Source organism: Propithecus coquereli, unplaced genomic scaffold (assembly GCF_000956105.1).
Source record: "Propithecus coquereli isolate 6110/MARCELLA unplaced genomic scaffold, Pcoq_1.0 Scaffold566, whole genome shotgun sequence".
Classification (NCBI taxonomy): domain Eukaryota; kingdom Metazoa; phylum Chordata; class Mammalia; order Primates; family Indriidae; genus Propithecus; species Propithecus coquereli.
In genome coordinates this window covers 630,536-651,987 of record NW_012151574.1, presented here as the reverse complement: position 1 = coordinate 651,987, position 21,452 = coordinate 630,536, and the positions used below count along the sequence as shown (strand labels likewise).

Below are 21,452 nucleotides of genomic sequence, written 5' to 3'. Positions count from 1 at the left end.
CATTATCAAGAATTATGCACTGTACATAATTGTATATTTTATACTTTTATATGACCGGCAGTACAGTAGGGTTGCTTGCACCAGCGTCACTGCAGACATGTGAATAACGTGTTGCCCTGTGATGTTACCAAGGCTACAATGTCACTAGGTGATAGGAAGTTTTCACCTCTGTTCTAATCTTATGAGAACATCATCGTATATGCGTCAGTTGTTGACCAAAACGTTATGTGGTGCATGACTGTATCTTTTTCATTTGCTTACCCTTTAAAATGCTTTCAATTTTTATAAAGTCAATTTTTTCTTATTCTTAGAAAAATATTCCCCAAATCAGTATTTTATGAAAAAAAAAAAAGTTCACCAGATTTCCATGATAGCTGGAGTCATGTTGTCCTTCTGAGTGTAATCTTCCCATACATTCTTACCAATCTATAGAATTCAACAAGAAGAACAAGAAAACCTCATAAACCCCACCATTCTTTCAACATAATTGGTAATCAGAGAACAATAAAAACTTAAAATTACGTGTATGGAAATATCAACTGATTTTCGCTGAAGATATCTCTTGAACTTTTGCCTCTACCTTTTTCAGAGAGCAAAGTGGGATCCAGAAATATGTGCATAAAGAAGAGAGGAATGGAGAACCTAGGATGGAAATAAACCCATTCCCAGAAGGAGGATGTCCATGTTAAGTGTGAAAATACCAAAACAAGAGTCCTGGGATATCAGAGCGTTTGCTAGAATTCCTGTGGACCAGCACACAGTCCCTCCTACAGTGAACACCTTACATTACTGGGGCACATCTGTCAGCACAAATGAACCAATATTGACACATTATCATTAACTAAAGTCCATCCTTTATTCATGTTGCCTTCTTTTTTTTTTATTACCAGTGTTCTTTTTGTTCAAGGATCCCACCCAACATAACACATCGCACTCACTTGTCATGTCTCCTTAGGTTCCTCTTGGCTGTGACAGTGTCACAGACTTTCCTTGTTTTTGAAGACCTTGATAGTTTCGAAGAGCACTGCTTAGCTGTTTTATAGAATGTCCCTCAATTAGGATTTGTCTGACATTTTGCTGATGATGAGGGTTTGGTTATGGGTTTTTTGGAGGAAAACCACAGAAGTAAAGTGCCCTTCTTATGACATCCTATCAAGGGTACCAACTTCAACATGACTTCTTCTTGATGATGTTGACCTTGATCCCTGGCTGAGGCAGTGCTGCTCAGTTTTCATGCTATAAAGTCACCCTTTTCCCCTCTCTTTCCATACCACACTCTCTGGAAGGAAGTGACCAGGCACAGTCTTACTTAAGATACTCCTTAAGGAAAAGTATCTACGTAAATTATTTGGGAGATTTGTCTATTCTCCCTCACGTATTCACTTATTCAATTGTCTATTTACATCAGTGTGCACTCACAGGGATTTACTATATATTTTGTATTGACATTTGTTTTGTTGCTCAAATGACAAGAAGGTAACATGTAAATGTTAAAAGCCACAGTTCTCACTGGAGATATGACTTGCAAGTGTGTAAGCACCATGTGCCGCAGCAAACACTTTGATAAAGAAGAAATACAGGATGTGCAAGGAGATATAGATAAAATCACAGTCACAATAGGGGAACTTAATGCACTATCTTAGTACAAGGCAGACCAAGTGGACAAAAAAAGAAAGAAGGACTTACAGGACCACAAGACAAATCATAGCCTTAAATGCTTTCATCAATAAAATGAAATATGAAAGTAAATGAATCAAATATTCAACACAAAACGCTAGAAAAAGAATAGAGTAAACCAAAGGAGAGCAAGAATAAAGAACAAAGCATAAACATATGGAGTCAAAGATAGGCAAACATGGATCTAATTAACAAATATAAATTTTATTTTCCAAAATATTTAGAACATAAGCAAACTACTAGCTACTGCAACAAAGATAAAAAGGAAGGAAACATAGCTATAAAATAAAAGGTGATACAGGAATCAGCATTGAAAGAGAAAAAAATAATCCTGAGCGTCCTTTGCAGACCAGCTTCCTCTCTCTCCTCCTGGCTGCTGTCCTGACCACCACGGGCCTGAGGACGGGGAGGCTGAGCAAGGGAGGAGGCTGCTGGCTGTCACCTGCCTGAGCGTAGTTTGGGTGAGGACCAAGACAGCCACCTACTCTGGATCTTCTCTGATGTACAGCAGGGGCTGTCATTTTCAAGGGTCATAGTGAATGATATTTGAGCTTTACTAAGCAGGATTGCAAACAAACATCATGAGAATTAAGGGGCACACGCTTCAAGTAGCTGGTCTGTTCAACCATTTAGAAAAGATTTATCTTAACATTAAGTACTTTCTCTGCTTTGCTCATCAGAAAATATTTATCTTAATTTTGAACTGGTACTAAGAGAGGCAGGTGAGGCCAGAGCTAAAGAAGACCAGTGCAGATGCACAGAGGAAAAGAACAGGCTTCTTGTAACCATCTTGTCCTATTCTGGCTGTGAATGGACAAATACCACCATCCCACCCTGAGAAGGGTATGGTTACCCTCAGGAATGAGGGTTTGGGTCACACCACCAGGAAAGGGGCTGAGAGTAACATTGAGGGGAGCTGAGGACAAAAGGACTTTAGAATCAAGAGTTGAGGAGGATGATGAGGACCAGGTGCAGCTCTGACATGAGCTGCAGAGGCCGGGGCTGTCGTGTGCCCCAGTCCCCTCTGTCTTCCTTGGTTTCCCACTGAAGGAGAGCACACCAGAGGCTTCGAGGAGCTGCTCCCCAGTGCGTATGGAACTGGAATTCCCGCCATACTGGGCGAGGGCTGCGGCTGGCTTGGACAGACGCTGCTGAGAGCCCCCTTCAAGGAGCACCTGGTCGCCCAGCTGCGTGGAGTGTGGTCAGCTGACCACCGCCAGCCAGTGCTCCTTCAGCACCTCCTCGGTGATTGGGCTCAGACCACACAGACCCAGGGGCCCCCAGCCAAGGGCAGAGTGAGGCTGGGGCACAAGGCTCTATCCCTTTCTGCCCAATAGAGGACTCCTCTGATGGAAAATCCTTGCTCCAGAACTCCCTGCTGGGCTGGCAGGGATGTGGTCAGGTCGGCGCAGTGACGGCTCCCTCTGCCCAGTTCTGCTTCTTCTCCTTCACTTTCCCAGGTCTGACCTCACAATGTAACTGGCACCCTTAACTGTCTCTGCTTCAGCTTCCTGGAGAATCCCACTTTCAAAAACGTGACTCGCATAGATATGGGAAGCCTGAATATTCACGCTCAGGGGCATTGTAGGAAGTAAGAGCGTGCAGGCAGTGTGATCACAGCCAGAACCACCTTCGGCAACTGTGTGATGTGGACACTGCTGCTGCGGTCCTGGACCGGCATCGCTGCCACTGCCACTGGAACGGGATGTTGCTGCGGACAACAGCCCTACCTTGTGCTGGGAGAGAACGCCCCTTCATCCTTGCTGCTTTGGGTCACTCCAAGGAGATCAAAAGTGCCAGGTGGGGGCATCGCATTTGCCAAGCATATTAGTAGAGCCCAGGTATCAGGGGTGAAGGAAATTGACCCTCTGGTCTGCTCTGTATCTGCCGTAGGAGGTCAGCTGTGTCACTCATCAAGTCCCAATAATGACCTCAAATAGGGAGGTCCCAAAACATAGGACAGGAGTTCCACAGACAAGGCAGTCAAAGCACACAACTATCCCTTACACTGTGGATTTTCACAGCGTTCCAAACTCCCCATGAAACTTCAGGCACTCCCCAACTTGGCAGGTGCAATGGGAACAGCACAAATGTCGCCACCTCTGGAAATAGAAGGCCACACTCCCTAATCACCATGAAAATGTCCCTAAGACTGTGCTTTTTCTCGTTAGGAGAGATGTCCAGAAACCACTTGAATAGTTTCTCCACCAGCAGTAATTTATTTTACAAGGTCATCTTTAATGGGCCTCATCCACTTCTCTGCTCACATTTTAATCACAGGTTATACCCTCAGATCCTCCACACGAGATGATACTTTGTCCCCCTAGCCTTCTGCTTACTGCTTATATGTGCACACTCATTCCTGAACAAATCCTGTCCCACATTCTTTTTCTCTCAAATCACAACAGGGCACACCACTGCTTTCTCCAGGCACATAGATCCCACATCTGCCCAGCCAACATTGCCAAATTGGACACCACTTCCACTCCCCTCTTGGAAGTAGATGTCACAGCCATCGATGCCACTGCTGCAGGAGAACGTTCTCACTGCATACTATCTCTGTATCTGCTGCTATCGCCTGTTCTCAATCCATCACTCAGCATGTGCCCCTCACTGTTAGAACCCGTACATGTGCACATGTGGTGGCTGCCAAGAAAGCAGGGAAGCAGGCAGGCGGACTTTGCAGATTCTGCAGGAGTCATGGCTCAGCCTCCCACTCCCAGGTCTGACATGGTGGGGAACTCCGTGGTTACAGGAATGGTGTTTGTATGCTTAGAAGCCAAGACATGAGACCCTTCTCATCCCATTGTGAGCATGTGAACAGCTACTGTGCACCCCCATCCTTCACTGTGTGTTCCAGCCCCAGCCTCTGGCCTGCACATTACCCAAGTGTGAAAAGGAGTGGAGATTGAAGGTGGTAGCAACCCAAGGCCTTTGGCTGGATTCTCTAATCCACCTACTGACTTATAATCGCAATTATGTCTCCAGATGGAGTGGTGAGGAGAGATTAAAAATGATGGGACATATGAGAAGTTCTGGAGCTTCATGATATTTCTGAAATTACCCAGAGATGCTAAAATGGTAATTTACACACAGAACGGGCAGTGCAGTCAGGAAACATATGGTTGCTGGGGACAGCTCAACTAATGCCATGCTTCTCCTAGAGACGTAAGCTCTCCAGCTAAGGAGATTTTGTTCAGACTGGAATCCCTGATGTCATATTTGCAGACTCTCTGTGTACCCAGGGGCTTAACAAGGGCACAATCTTTGGACAATTTTTGGCCACTTCAAAGGCCCTCCTTGTCCAGAATTTCTTGGGATGGGGAGACTCTGTTCTAAGCAGCCATGTGTGACTATCCCCAGGAGTCCAGAGTGACAAGGGTCAAGCCAAGCACCACGTGCTTCTCAGCTTGTAACAGTGCGCTGAGCCACCTTTTATTGAATTGGAAGCTGGAAATCCCCTCTGACATAATCCAGACAAACACCCTCATCTTGCAGATGGGAAAACTGGAGTCCAAGGGAGCCATCAAAGTTCACTCTAGGGGTCAGGGGCAGAGTCAGGGGTGGGAACTACCTGTCCTGGTGTTATGTTGTTTCTCTTTCCACAGGACATTGACCAAGGCAGGAGGATTCAGTAGCCTTTCAGGAAAGACAGGTCGATGGAGTCATTTGGCATCAGCCAGAAAGCACAGTGATAGCTGCAATTTCAGGGTAATAGAATGACCCAAGCTGAGTGTGGGATCAAAGAAAGATGTGGGTTTGGGGAGGCCCTGAAGATGAAAGGAACTCGACTATAAACTGACACTCCACAAAATGCCAACCATGCCACCAACACTTGGTATCCTCATTTACACTGATAACTACATGTTCTTTCTGCTCCTCTCACAAGTTCACTCCTCACCTGGTAGACATCTATGCTAAGATTCCTGGAGCCTTTCTCACAGCAAGATGGGTCCTAATAGGCCAAGATACTCATTTTACAATAACTGAGACAGAGACCAATGGCAGATGGAAAATGACCAAAATTAGTAGTGGGAAACGTCTCATAGCCAAAAAGATATAAAAAGACAGAAAGTAACCATGTATTTGTTTGAACTTGCTTTTCTTTACTTATGGGTGAGGTTATATTTATTTTCATGTTTGTATTAGCTACTTGCATTACTTTTTCTATAAATTATATATGCATGGTCCACGATAATTTTTCCATTAGAGGTTCTGCTTTTTATTGTGTTGGAAGTGCTCTTTTAATACTATAGAATATATTTATTCCCATCATACCTGTTTACTCATATATTTCCAAATTTCTCAGTTTTTCTTAATGTATGATTTTTCCCTACAAATGTTTATTACTTGTATGTGGTTAATGATATCAATTGTCTTCAGAATGTTATCTCCATGTCAGTATTCTACTAAACTTCACTCAGGTTTTCTTTCTTTTTTTTTTTTTTTATTTCAGCATATTATGGGGGTACAGATGTTTAGGTTACGTGTGTTGCCCTTGGTTCCCCCCCTCAAGTCCGTGTTTCAAATATGTCCATCCTTCGGGTAGAGTTCAATCTTTATGTTTAAATCCTTGACCATCTAAAACTTACATTTTGAGATAATGGGTGAGGTAGAAAATCAGTATTTCCCCCTGAACTGCCAGAAAACTATCTCAACATTATTTACTGAATTATCCTGCACTTCTCTGGTGATGCAGAATTTCACCTTTATCGTTCGTTAAATTCCCATTGGCATTGAGTTTCTCTTTGCTTCCATTGACATGTGTGTGTTTTCCCTCACCAATACTGTATGTTATAATTATGTTCACATACTTCATGATAAATTTGGTGACACTAAAACGTGTCATAGATAACTCCCTCTCCCATGACAATTTATCATCAATATTTTCCTGGAAATTCTCCAATGCTACTTTACTAGATGGTATGTTCAATTTCAATAATCATTAGATTTGCTGTCATTGAACTGCCAACCTCCTCTTCAGTGCTTACCACCAGAAATCCACTGTATTCAAGAGTGCCTTTAACCTGGAAATATCTCACACTATGTTTCAAATAAAGTCACTTGCTTGGGGAGAACTCTGGAGCTCTCTGTTCTTATGGTCTGCATCTCACTCTTGGAAAACCAATGAGCTACTTCTATGGAGCTGCTTTGGAGATAGTGGTCCACTTCTCTCAGAGTGACAGTCATGTTTTAGAAGCAGGGTTCTGGGCATAGCAGTAGCCTCCTATGTTGTTGGCATGCATTCACTGGCATGAGAACTCTGCCCTACAAGTGAGCTGTGCCAAGGGCTATGGGAGTCCCAGCATTCTTGACCTCCAGTGCCTGTGGTAAAGCCTCCACCTTACAGGTGGTGTTGGGTGGAAAAATAGAGCCCCCTACCTCTTGGTCACACTCACCTGGAATTCAGCCTCTCCAACATGACCTGGGAGTGGGGTTGAGAGATGCTGGCAGCCTTTCCCTCCTGGAGAGCTATCATAACCCTTGACAGGGAGATAGGAGGTCAGAGAATCCCCATTTCTTGGCCAAGAGTGGAGTTCCCATCATGCTGAGCTAGGGGTGGTGCGTAGGGAGTGGGTTGTGGTTCAAATGACTTAGACCTTCACTGTTCTTTGCAGGATCAGTAGATTTTAAAAATAAATGTATGTCTCTTAGGACAATTGCCGGAGACTTCCAATGATTATTTTCAAAAAGAGCTTGTATTGATGATGGTTGTCTGGTGGGGAATGCTTCTATGGAACTCCTCACATTCTTATTCTAGAACAAGAGTTACCAAGTCAGATGACTAATTTCTCAACTTACGATAATTAGAACTGAGGCCACAGATAAAAGGAACTTGCCAGAAATCAGTAGTGGGAAATCAGTCTCAGAGGTCAAAAGGGAATTATATTCTTATCAACCTACATTCCTTTAACTATGAATGAGGTTATAGTTGACTTCATACATGCATTAACTGTTTGTATTACTAGTTCTCAAAATGACTATGTCTCTTCATGTCTGACATTCAGTTTTCTATTGGAGGATTTTTTATTGTATTGAAGGAATTTTTTCAACATGATCATGAATTCACCCTTTATCCGACACATGTTCATTGATAATTTACAGTTTGTATTGTCCTATTCAACCTGAACAGTAGGTAGATAACAATGATCATGACTGGAAACAAAAATATAACCATTATGATTGGAATGCGCAACATGAAATGAGAAAATCAGAACGACATCCAGGTAGAAAACAGGAACCACTCAACTGTGAACAACAAGGCAGACACAGCATGGATCCAAAGACCATTTTCATACCTGTACAGCAGGTGGATGACAGTGATCATAATGGGGTACTGAATTCTGATCAAGATCAAGGGAATTACCTAGAAGTAATGGGCCTGCCAGGTCAACATCTAAATACAGAAGAAAGTCCACTGGATCGTGGACCAGGCAAGGAATGAACAAACCCCACTCTAGCATGAGCAACAAGGTGAGCTACAAGATGGATCCCAAGGCAGTTTTCGTATCCAAACTGAAGAGTTAGTAGATGACTAAGAACAAAACGAGACTCAAAATTTTAATTAAGATGATGAAGAGCATGACCAACATCAAAATAAAATGTCAGAGAAACATTCAAGATAACAAACATTGTTACCTACCTACTGTTCGGGTTGAACAGGACAAGTCCCACTCTGTCATGCACAGTAAGATAAAACCAAAGATGGATCCCAAGACATTTCTCCTATCCAAAATGAGCTCTGATTATAAGACAAGGATCAAGACCAGACACAAAACCCCAATCAAGTTCAAGGGCATGGCCAAAATGCCAATGAAATGCCAGACCAATATCCAAGTAGAAAAGAAAAAACACTTGAACATGGGGTACAAAGCAGACAACAAGATAGATCCCAAGGCAGTTTTCCTATCCAAGTGGAACAGTCAGTACATGACAAGGATCAAAACCAGATACAAAATCCTAATCAAGATCCGGGGTATGGTCAAAATGCAAATGGTCTGCTTGGCCAATATCCAAGTAGAGAACAAGACCTGCTCTATGGTGGACAATAAGACTGTACCAAGAGGGATTCCAATGGAGGTTTAATATTGTAATTGTAGAGCACAGAGATGACAGTGATCATAACTGGATACAAAATCCTAACCAAGATCAAACACCAATATCTATGTAAACTTGTTACTCATTTACTACCTCAACAGTAGGACCAACATCATAAGGTAAGTTTCTTATTAAATAGGGGAGATAGTTAATAAGAATTATTAAATTTTTAATTAATTTTAAAATCGTTAATTAATCCTAAATTAATATTTAATAAGACATTGATATCTGTCCAAATGTTTAGAACTGGTACATGGGGACTCCCCAGGACCATTGTGGCATTGATAACTCCTGTTCACAACAATAGAAGTTGTATATTACAAGCTGTGGGACGATGAGTGCCATTCCCTAGAGACAATTGGATAGATAGAGTGGCTACACCAATATCAGACAATATACAACTTTAGGAAAAAACTATTATGAGAGACAAAGAAAGACATTATATATGGATAAAAGAGGCAATTAATGAAGAAGATATAACAATTATAAACCTAAACCTAACACCAGAGTCCCAAAATTTATGAAGCGAAAACTGATAGAATGAAGGGATGGTTCTGTAACAATGGTTGGAGATTTCCTACCCCATTTCAATAATAGATAGAAGAATTTAGACATGAGATCAATAAGAAAATAGAGGATTTTGACAACATTATAAATCAACTAAACTTTACTGACTTGTAAAGAGCCCTTCACCCTCCAAGAGCAAAATACACACTTTTTTCCTCAAGTGCACCTGAACGACAGGGTAGTCCATATGTTAGGTCAAATAACAAGACTTAATAAACTTAAAAGATTGCAATTGTTTAAAGTATCTTCTCCAACCACAATGGAATGGAACTAGAAATCCATAACAGAAGGAAGCTAGAAAATTCACAAATATGTGGACATTTAATAGCATACTCAATCACTGGGTTGATGGAGAAATTACAAGAGAAGTTAGAAAATACTTTGAGATGCATGAAAATAAAAATATAACATTCCAAAACTTTCAGGTTTCAATGAAAACAATGCTCAGAGGGAAATTTTTAGCTATAAATGCTTACATTAAGAAAAGTAAGTTCCAAATCAATAAGCTAACTTTACATCTTAAGGAACTAAAAACAAAAAATTAAGTAAATAAAGGAAGCTAACCCCAAAGTCACAAAAGGAAGGAAATAATATAGATCTGAATGGATACTAAAGAAATCAGGAATAGAAAATAATAAAGAATCAATTAATCCAAGAGGCAGTGTTCGAAGAGATTAACAAAATTGACAAACTAAGAAAAGGAGAGAAGACTCAAATTACTAAAATCAGAAATGAAGGTGAAAACATTACCTTTGACCTTGCAGTAATAAAACAGATTATAAAAGATTACTATGAACAAGTGTACACCAACAAATTATATAATCTAGATAAAATGGAACAATCCCTAAAAACATACATCAAAATTGACTCAAGAAAAAAATAGAAAACTGAACAGACTTACAAAAAAATAAAGAGATCAAATCTGTAATTAAAAGCCCCTTCCAAAAGAAAAGGCCAAGACCAGATAGCTTCACTAGTAAATGGATTTCTTCATATTGAACCAATGGTGCATTGCTGGTCATAGTGTATTATTTCCTTTATATTGATTCTGTTTGCTAATATTTTGTTTAGAATTTTTGCATTACTATTCACGAGTGGTATTGTTTCATAGTTTTCTTCTGCATACTATTTTTATGTGGTTTAGGTATAAGTTTTATATTTGCTTCATTACATGAAATAGAAAGTTTCCTTTCTTTTCCATACTGTGGAGCAATTAGGAGAATGCTGGAATTGTATGGTCTTTTGTATGATTAGTAGATTGACCTGTAAATGCATCTGGGCCAAGTGGCTTCTTGAGGATAATTTCTTCATAACTTTCTCTACTTCATCCTTTTAAATTGGTATGTTCAAGCTTTCTAGCAGTTTCGGGTTCAGTTTGGGTTATCTGTATATCCTTAGAAAGCTGTCATTACTTCAAGGTTTTAAAACTAGTTTCCATAGAAGTCTACACATTAGTTTCTTATGATATTAAGTTCCTTATGTTTCAATGATAATTTTGCCCTTGTCATTGTTTTTAGTTTATTTGTGCTTTCTCTTTCTTTTTTGCACAATTAGCTGGTGGTTTACCTCTCTTGTTATTTTTTTACCCAAAAAGTCAGGATTTTTGTGAAAAGATGCTCAACATTTTTAGCCATCAGGGAAACACTACAGCCCACATTGAGGTATCACTTCACACCAGCTAGGATAGCTATAATGAAATAAACAGATAATAAAGAAGTGTTGGCAAGTATGTGGAGAAATGGAAGCCCTCATGCCCTGCTGACATAAATGTAAACTGTGCAGCCACTTTGGGGAAGAGTCCAGCAGCTTCTCAAAATGTTAAACATAGAGTTATCATGTAAATCAGAAATTCCACAGCTACCTATGATGGAAATTAAAAACATACGTTTTCTCAAAAATTTCTGATTGGACAGAAGTTCCCTTAAGTGCTTAGAACCAAAAGTATCTCCTCCTATTTGCAGATGAATTATGTGTGTGTATTGGGCATGCTTTCACCACTTAGCCTGGCACATTTTGACCCTGTCTTAGCTTTTACTTCCTGCTGTGCCCCTGCTGTGGGATCAGCTAGAGGAGAGAGTTGGGACCTTCTCAGGTCATTCTTGAACATGCGCATAGTCCTAGACATATGGGTGGCCTCTAGATTTTCAAGAATATATTAGAGATTTTCCAAACTTTGATTCCCAAAGCATCTATTTTTCAATCTTCCCTCCCAAGGTTCTTGGTTAGTTTATTGTTTCTTCCTACTGTTAATCATTCTTTCTAGAAGCAGCACCTAGTACATTTATTCATAAATGTTTTTGATAAACATACCCTGGCAGCACTGGGAGGATTCCAAGTTAGGTGAGATAAAGGCAAGACCTTTAAGCTGGTCTCCTGGAGAGCCAGCAGGGAGATCAACCAAGGACAAATCTTTACAAATGAGGTTCATTCTGCTTCCACCATTACTTGTATCAGTACCTGGAATGCAGCCTGTTTTTTATCAAGTTTATCACCGGGCTGGGGCATGAAGGACGGGACCAGCATAAGTTAAAATATCACAGATCTCACTGTTTTTACTGAGATTCAATCTGTTTTTCTTGATTAAGTATTTTCCTAGCTGCTGCAAAATTTTGGTTAGCTTCTAGACTTCCAAACAGTAGATTTTTACTGTTTCCCCCTTTATTTGTTGTTGTTTTTATGGAGGAAAAGACTTTGGCACTTCTTACTCTGATATTTTGCTGACATGACAACGTCATTATTCTTAAAAATTGTTTCATTCCAACTGATACTTTTCCTTTCATCTAAGAGTAGTATAATAGGCTCCTTTTTAAATTTTTCCACGTGGAAGGGTCTTTCTGCTTTTGTTTTTTTTAGTAAATGCTTTTCTTATCACATTGTGATCAGTGTTTTTTATAATAGTTCTACATCATAGAAGCTACTAGTATTTTCTTTGTGACTTAGCACATAGTTTCTGTGTATGTGCCATGAAAAGGTCTACTCTATATTATAAGGGTAGAGGGTTTGATACATATTGTAAGATCTCCCCTATTCAATGTCTCCCCTATTCAATGTGTCATTTATATCTTCTATCTCTTTAATTATTTTTTGTCCACTTGATCTTTCTTGTCCTGAGAGTGGTGTAGTAAATTCTCCAGTTTTTAGGTTGTTTATATCTCTGTCTCTTATCATCTATAGTTTCTGCTTCATAAAGGAGGTTGCTGTATTATTTGGTGCATGAATATTCATAGTGTTATATCTTCAATGTGGATTATGGCTTTTAGTATTAAAAAAGAGTCATTTTTCATATTTCATGATTTGGTGCTTAAGTTCTACTTGGCCTGATATCAGGATTGCTACCCATGTCTTCTTTCTCTTTCCATTTGCCTTTTTTTCATCCATATTTTTATTTTTAGCCTTGCTAAATCACTGTGTTTAGATGTGTCTCTTGTAAACAGATAGTAAAGTTTTGTTTTGTGAGCCAAATTGAAAAGTTTTCTTTTAATAGGTAAATTTCTACCATTCACATTTATTACCATGAGTGATATAGTTGGTCTTGTCGGTCATGTTTTATAACACATACGTTTTGTTTTATTTACTATGTTCCTTTTTCCATCAAATGTGAGTTCTTTGCTTTTTTGTTTAAACAATCAGGAGAGCATTTAGGAATGTTTATACTGTTGCTCTTGTGACAGCCTTTTTACCTTCTTTTTATTGCCATTTGTCCCATGGTCTTTATTTAACGTCTTCTATCTGATTTATCAGGCGTTTTTCTCCAAATACTTTAGAACCCACCAAATGTTCAACACGAACTTTGTCTCTTTCCCTATTTTCCTCTTTCTCAATTTCCCCATTAAAATTGCAATATTTTTACTTTTTCACATTATATAACAGTTGTATATTCCATCCTCATATCCACCATTGTTTTATTATTCCATCTACATTTATGTATTTTTAAATGGTCGTTATCAGTCCTGTTGCTGAAGTTTTCCAGTCATTTTTTTTTTTTTTGAGACAGAGTCTCACTCTCTTGCCTGGGGCAAGTGCCGTGGCATCAGCCTAGCTCACAGCAACCTCAAACTCCTGGGCTCAAGCAATCCTACTGTCTCAGCCTCCCAAATAGCTGGGACCACAGGCACGTGCCACCATGCCTGGCTAATTTTTTCTACATATATTTTTAGCTGTCCAATTAATTTATTTCCATTTTTTTTTTGGTAGAGACGGGGTCTCGCTCTTGCTCAGGCTGGTCTCGAACTCCTGAGCTCAGAACGATCCGCCCGCCTCAGCCTCCCAGAGTGCTAGGATTACAGGCGTGAGCCACCGTGCCCGGCCCCAGTCATTTTTTGATTAGACAAAGCTCATTCTATATTACATTCTTCAGGAAGGAATGATGTGTCCAGAATTCCCTAAGTTCTGTACATTGAAAAGTGGTTTTCTGATACATAATGATTGTATATACCTATGGGATAAACAGAGGTTGATTAATGTTTCTCTGTAATACCTTGGTATTTGAAGGACATGTTGACTAGAGATGAAATCCTTGATTCACACTTTTATTGGTTTAAAAAAATGCTACTCCATGGTTGACTTACTTTCTGCGACAGATTTTTAAAAGTCTGATGCTAATCTATTTTTTTTTTTTGCTCTGGTAAATTACTTGTTCTTTTTGCCTGGGAGACTTGAGGAGTTTTTCTTTACCATTGAAATATGATAGTTTTGTCTCTTAGTTAATTTTCCTAATTTTATTCTTGGTTAATTTTCACAAGTACCTGCTGAGCCCTTTCAATATATAATTTTAGATCACCCTGCTTTTTAAAAATTCTGAAAAACCTTATTGCGTTAGAGTTCTGTCTTTTAGTTTCATTTTATTGTTTTGTTTTCCTCCTTCAAAAACTCCAACAATATGAACGTAATTCCTTCCTTGCCTGTCTGCCATTTCTACTTTTTTCTCTCTGCCCCTTTTTCCTTCTTTATGTCACTTTCATCCTTCTGGCTGTTTTCATGGTTTTCATCAATATTTCTTATAAAATTTTTTATTGGAAACTATTCACTCCTTGTAATTTTTTCTTCTTTTCAGAGATAATTTTATCTTTCCTGAATCCAATGGCCCTTTAAAATATCTCCCTGGTTTTTTTTACAAGTTTGTCTTCACTGTTTGAATTTCTGATTCAAAGTGGATTTCCGTATTCTCAAATGCCACTGAGAGTAGCGCTGAGGGGAATATTAGGATGCAGAGATGAGGAAGGTGATGATGAGAACCAGGTGCACCCTGACACCAGCTGCAGGGGCCGGGGCTGTCGTGTGCCCCAGTCCCCTCTGTCTTCTAGGGTTTCCCACTGAAGGAGAGCACACCAGAGGCTTCGAGGAGCTGCTCCCCAGTGCGTGTGGAACTGGAATTCCCATCACACTGGGCGAGGGCTGTGGCTGGCTTGGAGAGACGCTGCTAAGAGCCCCCTTCAAGGAGCACCTGGTCGCCCAGCTGCATGGAGTGTGGTCAGCTGACCACCGCCAGCCAGTGCTCCTTCAGCACTACCTCGGTGATTGGGCTCAGACCACACAGACCCAGGGGCCCCCAGCCAAGGGCAGAGTGAGGCTGGGGCACAAGGTCTATCCCTTTCTGCCCAATGGAGGACTCCTCTGATGGAAAATCCTTGCTCCAGCGCTCCCTGCTGGGCTGGCAGGGATGTGGTCAGGTCTGCATGATGACGGCTCCCTCTGCCCAGTCCTGCTTCTTCTCCTTCACTTTCCCAGGTCTGACTTTGCAATGAAACTTGTCTTACCTGTCTCAGCTCCAGCTTCCTGGAAGATCCAATAAGCAAAAATGGCTCTTACAGTTATGGGAAGCCTGAAGATTCATGCTCAGGGGCAGTGTAAGAAATAAGAATGTGCAGGCGGCGTGATCACGACCAGAACCGCCCTTCAACAACTGTGTGCTGTGGACACTGCTGCTGCGGCCCTGGACGATCATCTCTGCCACCCATGGCCCTGGAATCAGGCATTGCTGTGGATGACAAAGCTACCTATTGCTGGCAGAGAATACTCCTTCATCTTTGCTGCTTTGATTCACTTGAAAGAGATCTAAAGGGCCAAGTGGGAGCATCACATTTGCTGAGCAAATTAGTGCAGCCCAGGTATTAGGGATGAAGGAAAGTGACCCTCTGATCTGTTCCATTGTTGTAGTAGGAGGCCAGCTGTGTCACTCATCAAAAGATGGCCTCAAATAGGGAGGTGCCAGAACATAAGACAGGAGTTTCACAGAAACAGCAGTCGAAGCACACAACTGTCTCCCTCCCTGGATTTCACGGGGCTCCAAACTCCCCATGAAACTCCAGGCACTCCTTACATTGGCAGGTGCCACGGACACAGCACAAATGTTGCTACCTCTGGAAATAGAAGGCCACACTCCCTAATCACTATGGAAATGTCCTTAAGAACGTGGCTTCTTTTATTGAGCAAGATGTCCAGATACCTCTTTAATAGTTTCTCCACCAGCAGTAACTTATTTTAAAAAATCACCTTTAATGGGCCTCGCCCATTTTTTTGCTCACATTTTAAAAACAGGTTACATCCTTAGCTCTTCCACACTAGATGATACTTTGTCCTCCCTAGCCTTCTGCTTAGAGTTTTTGTGTGCACACTCATTCCTCGACAAATCCTGCCCCACAGCATTTTTCTCTCAAATGATAACAGAGCACACCACTGCTGTCACTAGACACATAGATCCCACATCTACCCAGCCAACATTGCCAAATTGGACACCACTTCCACTCCCCTCCTGGAAGTAGATAACACAGCCATCGATGCCACTGCTGCAGGAGAAAATTCTCACTTCTAAGTACCTCCATGTCTGCTTCTTTTTATCACCTGTTCTCAGTGCATAAGTCAACGTGTGCCTCTGACTGCTCGAACCAGTACATGTGCACGTGTTGTGGCTGCCAAGAAGGCAGGAAGCAGGCAGGACGGCTGATGTTCCAGCTTCTTCTGGGGACATGGCTCAGCCTCCCACTCCCAGGTCTGACATGGTGGGGAACTCCGTGGTTATAGGAATGATGTTTGTATGCTTAGAAGCCAAGGCATGAAAGTTGTCCACACGACACTTCTCATCCCTTTGTGAGCACATGAGCAGCTACCGTGTACCTCCGTCCTTCACTGTGTGTTCCAGCCCCAGCCTCTGGCCTGTACATTACCCAAGTGTAAAAAGGAAGTGGAGGTTGAAGGCAGTAGCGACCCAGGGGCCTGTGGCTGGATTCTCTAAACCACCTACTGCCTTATAAACACATTTACTTCCCTAGATGTAGTGGTGAGGAGAGATCAAAAATGATGGGAGGCTGGACATGGTGGCTCACGCCTGTAATCCTAGCACTCTGGGAGACCGAGGCGGGTGGATTGCTAGAGGTCAGGAGTTCAAGACGAGCCTGAACAAGAGCCAGACCCTGTCTCTACTAAAAATAGAAAGAAATTAGCTGGACAACTAAAAATATATAGAGAAAAAATTAACCGGGCATGGTGACGCATGCCTGTAGTCCCAGCTACTCGGGAGGCTGAGGCAGAAGGATCGCTTGAGCCCAGGAGTTTGAGGTTGCTGTGAGCTAGGCTGACACCATGGCACTCCAGCCCAGGCAACAGAGTAGAGACTCTGTCTCAAAAAAAAAAAAAATTATGGGACATATGAGAAGTTCTGGAGCTTCATGATATTTCTGAAATTACCCAGAGATGCAAGAATGGTAATTCGCACACAGAATGGGCAGTGCAGTCAGAACATATATGGTTATCTGGGGACAGCTACACTGCTACCATGTTCCTCCTAGAGATGTACCGTTTTTCAGCTAGGGAGACTTTGCTGAGACTAGAATCCCTGATGTCATATTTGCCGGCTTTGTGTGCTTCCCAGGGGTTGAATAGCAAGGATCATTGATAATTTTTGGACAGTCTTCTTAGGCACTCATTGCCCAGAACCTTCTGGGTTGGGGAGACTCTGTTCTAAGCAGCCATGTGTGACTGTCCCCAGGAGAGTCCAGAGTGACAAGGATCAAGCACAGGCGCCAGGCGCTTCTTGGGTTGTAACAAGTGCCCTGAGCCGCCACCTTCCACTAAATTGGAAGCTGGAAGTCCCCTTTGACATAATCCAAACACCCTCATCTTGCATATGGGAAAGCTGGAGTCCGGAAGAGCCATCGAAGTTCACGGTAGGAGTCAGGGGCAGAGCTGAGGCTGGGAACTACCTGTCCTGATACTATGTCATTTCTCTTTTCACAGGATTTTGACCAAGGCAGAAAGATTCACCAGCCTCTCAAGAAAGACTTGTTGATGGATTCACTTGACCTAGCCAGAAAGCAAGGTAATAACAGGACTGCCAGGGTAATTGAATTGCAAAATGTGGATTCAAAGAAAAATTTGGAGAGGCCTTGAAGATGAAAGGGATTCAATTATAAACTGACACTCCACAGAATGCCAACTCTGCCATCAGCAAGGTCTTCTCTACCCCCTTGGTGTCCTCATGTACAGTGATCTCACTGCACAAGTTTTCTGCTCTTCTATTGCAAATTCACTCCTCACCTGAAGGCTTTTTTATAGCAAGAAGTGTTCTAAGAGTCCGAGATACTCATTTTATAATAACTAAGACACAGACCACTGGCACATGAAAATTGCCCAAAATCAGTAGTAGAAAAACTGTCTTATAGGAACAACAAAAAAAAGACTCATTGTGTTCATTTTAACTTGCATTTCTTTACTTACAGGTGAAGTTTCACTTATTTTCATATATGTATTAGTTACTCATATAAATTTTTCTGTAAGGCAATATTCGTGGTCTATGTTCATTTTTCTAGTAGGCAATCTGTTTTCTTTATTGTGTTTTTAAAGTTCTTTCAATATATTTTAGAAAATATTTATTCCTATCATTTGTGTTTACTCATATTTTTCTAATTTATGATGTTTTTCTTGCTGTATGTATGATTTTTCCCTACAAAAGTTTTTTATTTGTATGTGGTTATATTAATTGGCTTCAGAAAGTCACCCCATGTCAATATTCTACAAAACTTCACTCATATTTTCTTTGAATACTTTTATATCTCAATCTTTATGTTTAAATCCTTGACCAGCACAGGAGTCACCAGGTCACTTGATTCTCAGTTTGCATAGTGGAAACTTGCTAAGAGAGTAGATTTTATGTGCTCTTCTCATAACAACATTCACAAAAAGTTAACTATGTGAGGCAATGGATACGTTAATTGGCTTGACTGTAGTAACCACTTAACTATGTAAGTGTATATCAAAACAACATATTTTACATGTTAAATATGTACAATAAAAATAAAATCTAAAAAAGAATAATAACTTTCACCAATTATTTTACCAGTTGTGATTGTTGGTTACCCATGGTGCAGCCCATGGAGCTCTTCACACAGACGTCCCCAGCAAGAGTCACTAAGTCATTTGATTCTTAATTACAAATAAGTCAACTTTGGCTCGGGTAAAATGAATAGAATCTGAATAGTTCACAAAATCACTAGGGAACCTGAGAACCCAAGTTAGGAGAAAAGGTAAAAACAAAGAAGGTTATGAATGCAGAATCATAGTGAAACTCAGTTAAATATTGGCCTTTGGGGAGCTCACCAGTGCTCCCATGGAACACGCGAATGCTATTAATATGTACCCCTCAGCCAATATGCCAAAACCAAACACTTGACAGCGCATAGACCATCATTTCCATTTCTCTTCTGGGAAGTTAAAAGTAGCTGCCATTGCTGTATGTGCCCTGAGAATAAATGCTCACTCCCAACAATCACCAGCTCCCAAGTCACAGCCAGACTCTGTGCATCATATGATGTTAACCCAGCATGTGCTCAGATGAGCTTGTCCTGCAGTGGAGGCAGGGAAGGCAAGCATCTGGCCTTTCCCGCTCTCTTATAAAAAGTGGTCTGAGTCTCTGGCTTCCAGGACTCACACGGTGGATAATTTCCCCAAATAGTAATGACATCTTATGCTTAGAAACCAAGAGTGAAAATCGTCTGCAACACTCACTCTTATTACATCTTGGGTCCAAGAGCAAGCAACACTATGTATTCTCTTCCCACGGACTGTGCTCTAGCGCCATCTGTGCTACCAACCTGCTGTTGGACTTTGGGAAATCTCTGTCCACTTCTGAGGCTCAGGATACCTACTAGAAAAACTAAAAAAAAAAAAAAAACTAAAAAAAGGGGACGGGGGAAGGAGAAGGGCTTTGGGGTTAGTAGGACCCTCTGGGCATTCCTGACTATGCTATCTCTTGATTGTATTAATGCAAACACTTACTGCCTCATTCAGGTAACCCTGGATTCTTTGTTGAGGAGCTACGAAAAGGGAAAGAAAGATAAAGTGTTCTGGGACTTCAGAAAATGATCTGAAATTACCCAGAGGAGGCAGCTGAAGTGTTCTGTATGTCTTGTGAGTAGAGAAGCCAGGAAGTTTATTTTTAGTCACAACTCAATTGACTTCATCCTTTGCCAGAAACTTAGAGTCCTCTGGCACCACAGAGTTTTACTGAGACAAGGAGCTCAGATATCATCTCTCCTGACTCTGGGTGCACCCCAGGGGTAGAGCAGTGAGCATCACTGATAACCTCAGGCACACTGGAGCCACTTTCCAGGACCTTTAGGACTCTGTTCTGGCCAACCATGTGTATCTATCTCCAGGATCACAGAGTGCCCAGGGGCCAGGTCAGGTCCTTCCTAGCTTGTAACAGATGTCCTGAGCCACAACCTTACATTAAGTTTGGAATGAAATCCCTGTTGAAATATTATAGAGAACTGTCTTCATCTTATATATGGGAAAAATGTAGGAGTCGAAAGCAGAGCTGGGAAACGGAGTGATCTGTCCTGATTTCAAGTCATTTTTCTTTCCATAGGATGTAGGCCAAGACAGAAGGATTCAGAAGTCTTTCACAAAAGACTATTCATCGATTGGCTTGGGCTGCCCCTGGTTGAAAGGGTAGAGTTATAGCAGGAATTCTAGACCAATAAAACAACCCAAGCCAATGTGTGGAATTAAAATAAATGTATGAATTTCAGCATTGTTTGTAACTAAAAAATATTGTAAATACCTCAAATGTCCATACAGCAAGGAGGTGGTTGAATAAATGAGGGTACATTTATACAATGAAATACTATGCAGCTGTTCAAAAGAATGCAAAAGATGCCCATGAACTGATGCAGGTGATTTCCAGATACATCGTGAAGTGAAAAATTCAAAGTGTCTAGTAACAAAGAATTCAAAATAAGAAAATATCCATTTACCTGCTCATTGCAGGAAAAACAAACACAGAAAGGAAAAACAGACAGACCAATGAGGGTGGTTACTTATAGGATGTTGTCAGGAATTGGTAGAAAGGAGAGAGAGAATGAATTAGGATGGATGCCTGATTCTTCTCTGAATATACCTTTATGCACATACCTGACTGTGCAACCATGCGAAAATTTCACATAAATAAATTAGCAAACGATTAAGTCCCACAGGATTGGGGGGAAATTTATAATTGAATACAAACTGTTTATTTGTTTAACAAACCAAAAATAAGCCATAGATATGAGAGGGCCCTGAAGATTAAAGAAACTTTCACTTTTGGAGCCATTACAAAACATAATGAAGATGAATAAACTGATACTCTGTAGAATATTAAGTCAGACATCATCATGAGGCCTCTGTACCCCTTTGGTGTCCCCATGTAGAGTGATCTCAATCTCATGAGCATTCTGCTCTGCTCTTGCAAATTCCTCCTTATGAGGCAGAGGCCTTTGCTTAGTGTACTGGAATCTTTCTCACTGCAGGAAGGACTTTAAGACAGCACATAGTCCTGGTCTTTCATTTTACAATAACTAGAACTGAAGCCAGAGATAGAAGGAACTCAAATAGACGTAGTACTGGGAAATAGGAATGGTAGGTGACAAAAGAAATCATATTTTTGGCCTACACCACCCCTCCCCATCTCCCAGCTGTTGGCCTGGAGAGAGAATCTATGTGCTTGTGGGACGGAGAGCAAAGTGATTATGTGACTTTGCATCGGAACTCAGTGCTGCCCTGTCACAGTGGAACACAACACGAGACAGAATTCTGCTGGCAGCCTTGGAGGGAGCATTCATACAAGCCTTGGCCAGAGG

At 41.1% G+C, this 21,452-nt stretch overlaps 1 pseudogene; it reads left to right on the top strand.

Moving 5' to 3' along the window:
* Positions 1 to 1,442: 1,442 nt before the first annotated feature.
* On the top strand, positions 1,443 to 17,582 carry LOC105821234 (annotated as a pseudogene).
* Positions 17,583 to 21,452: the final 3,870 nt, after the last annotated feature.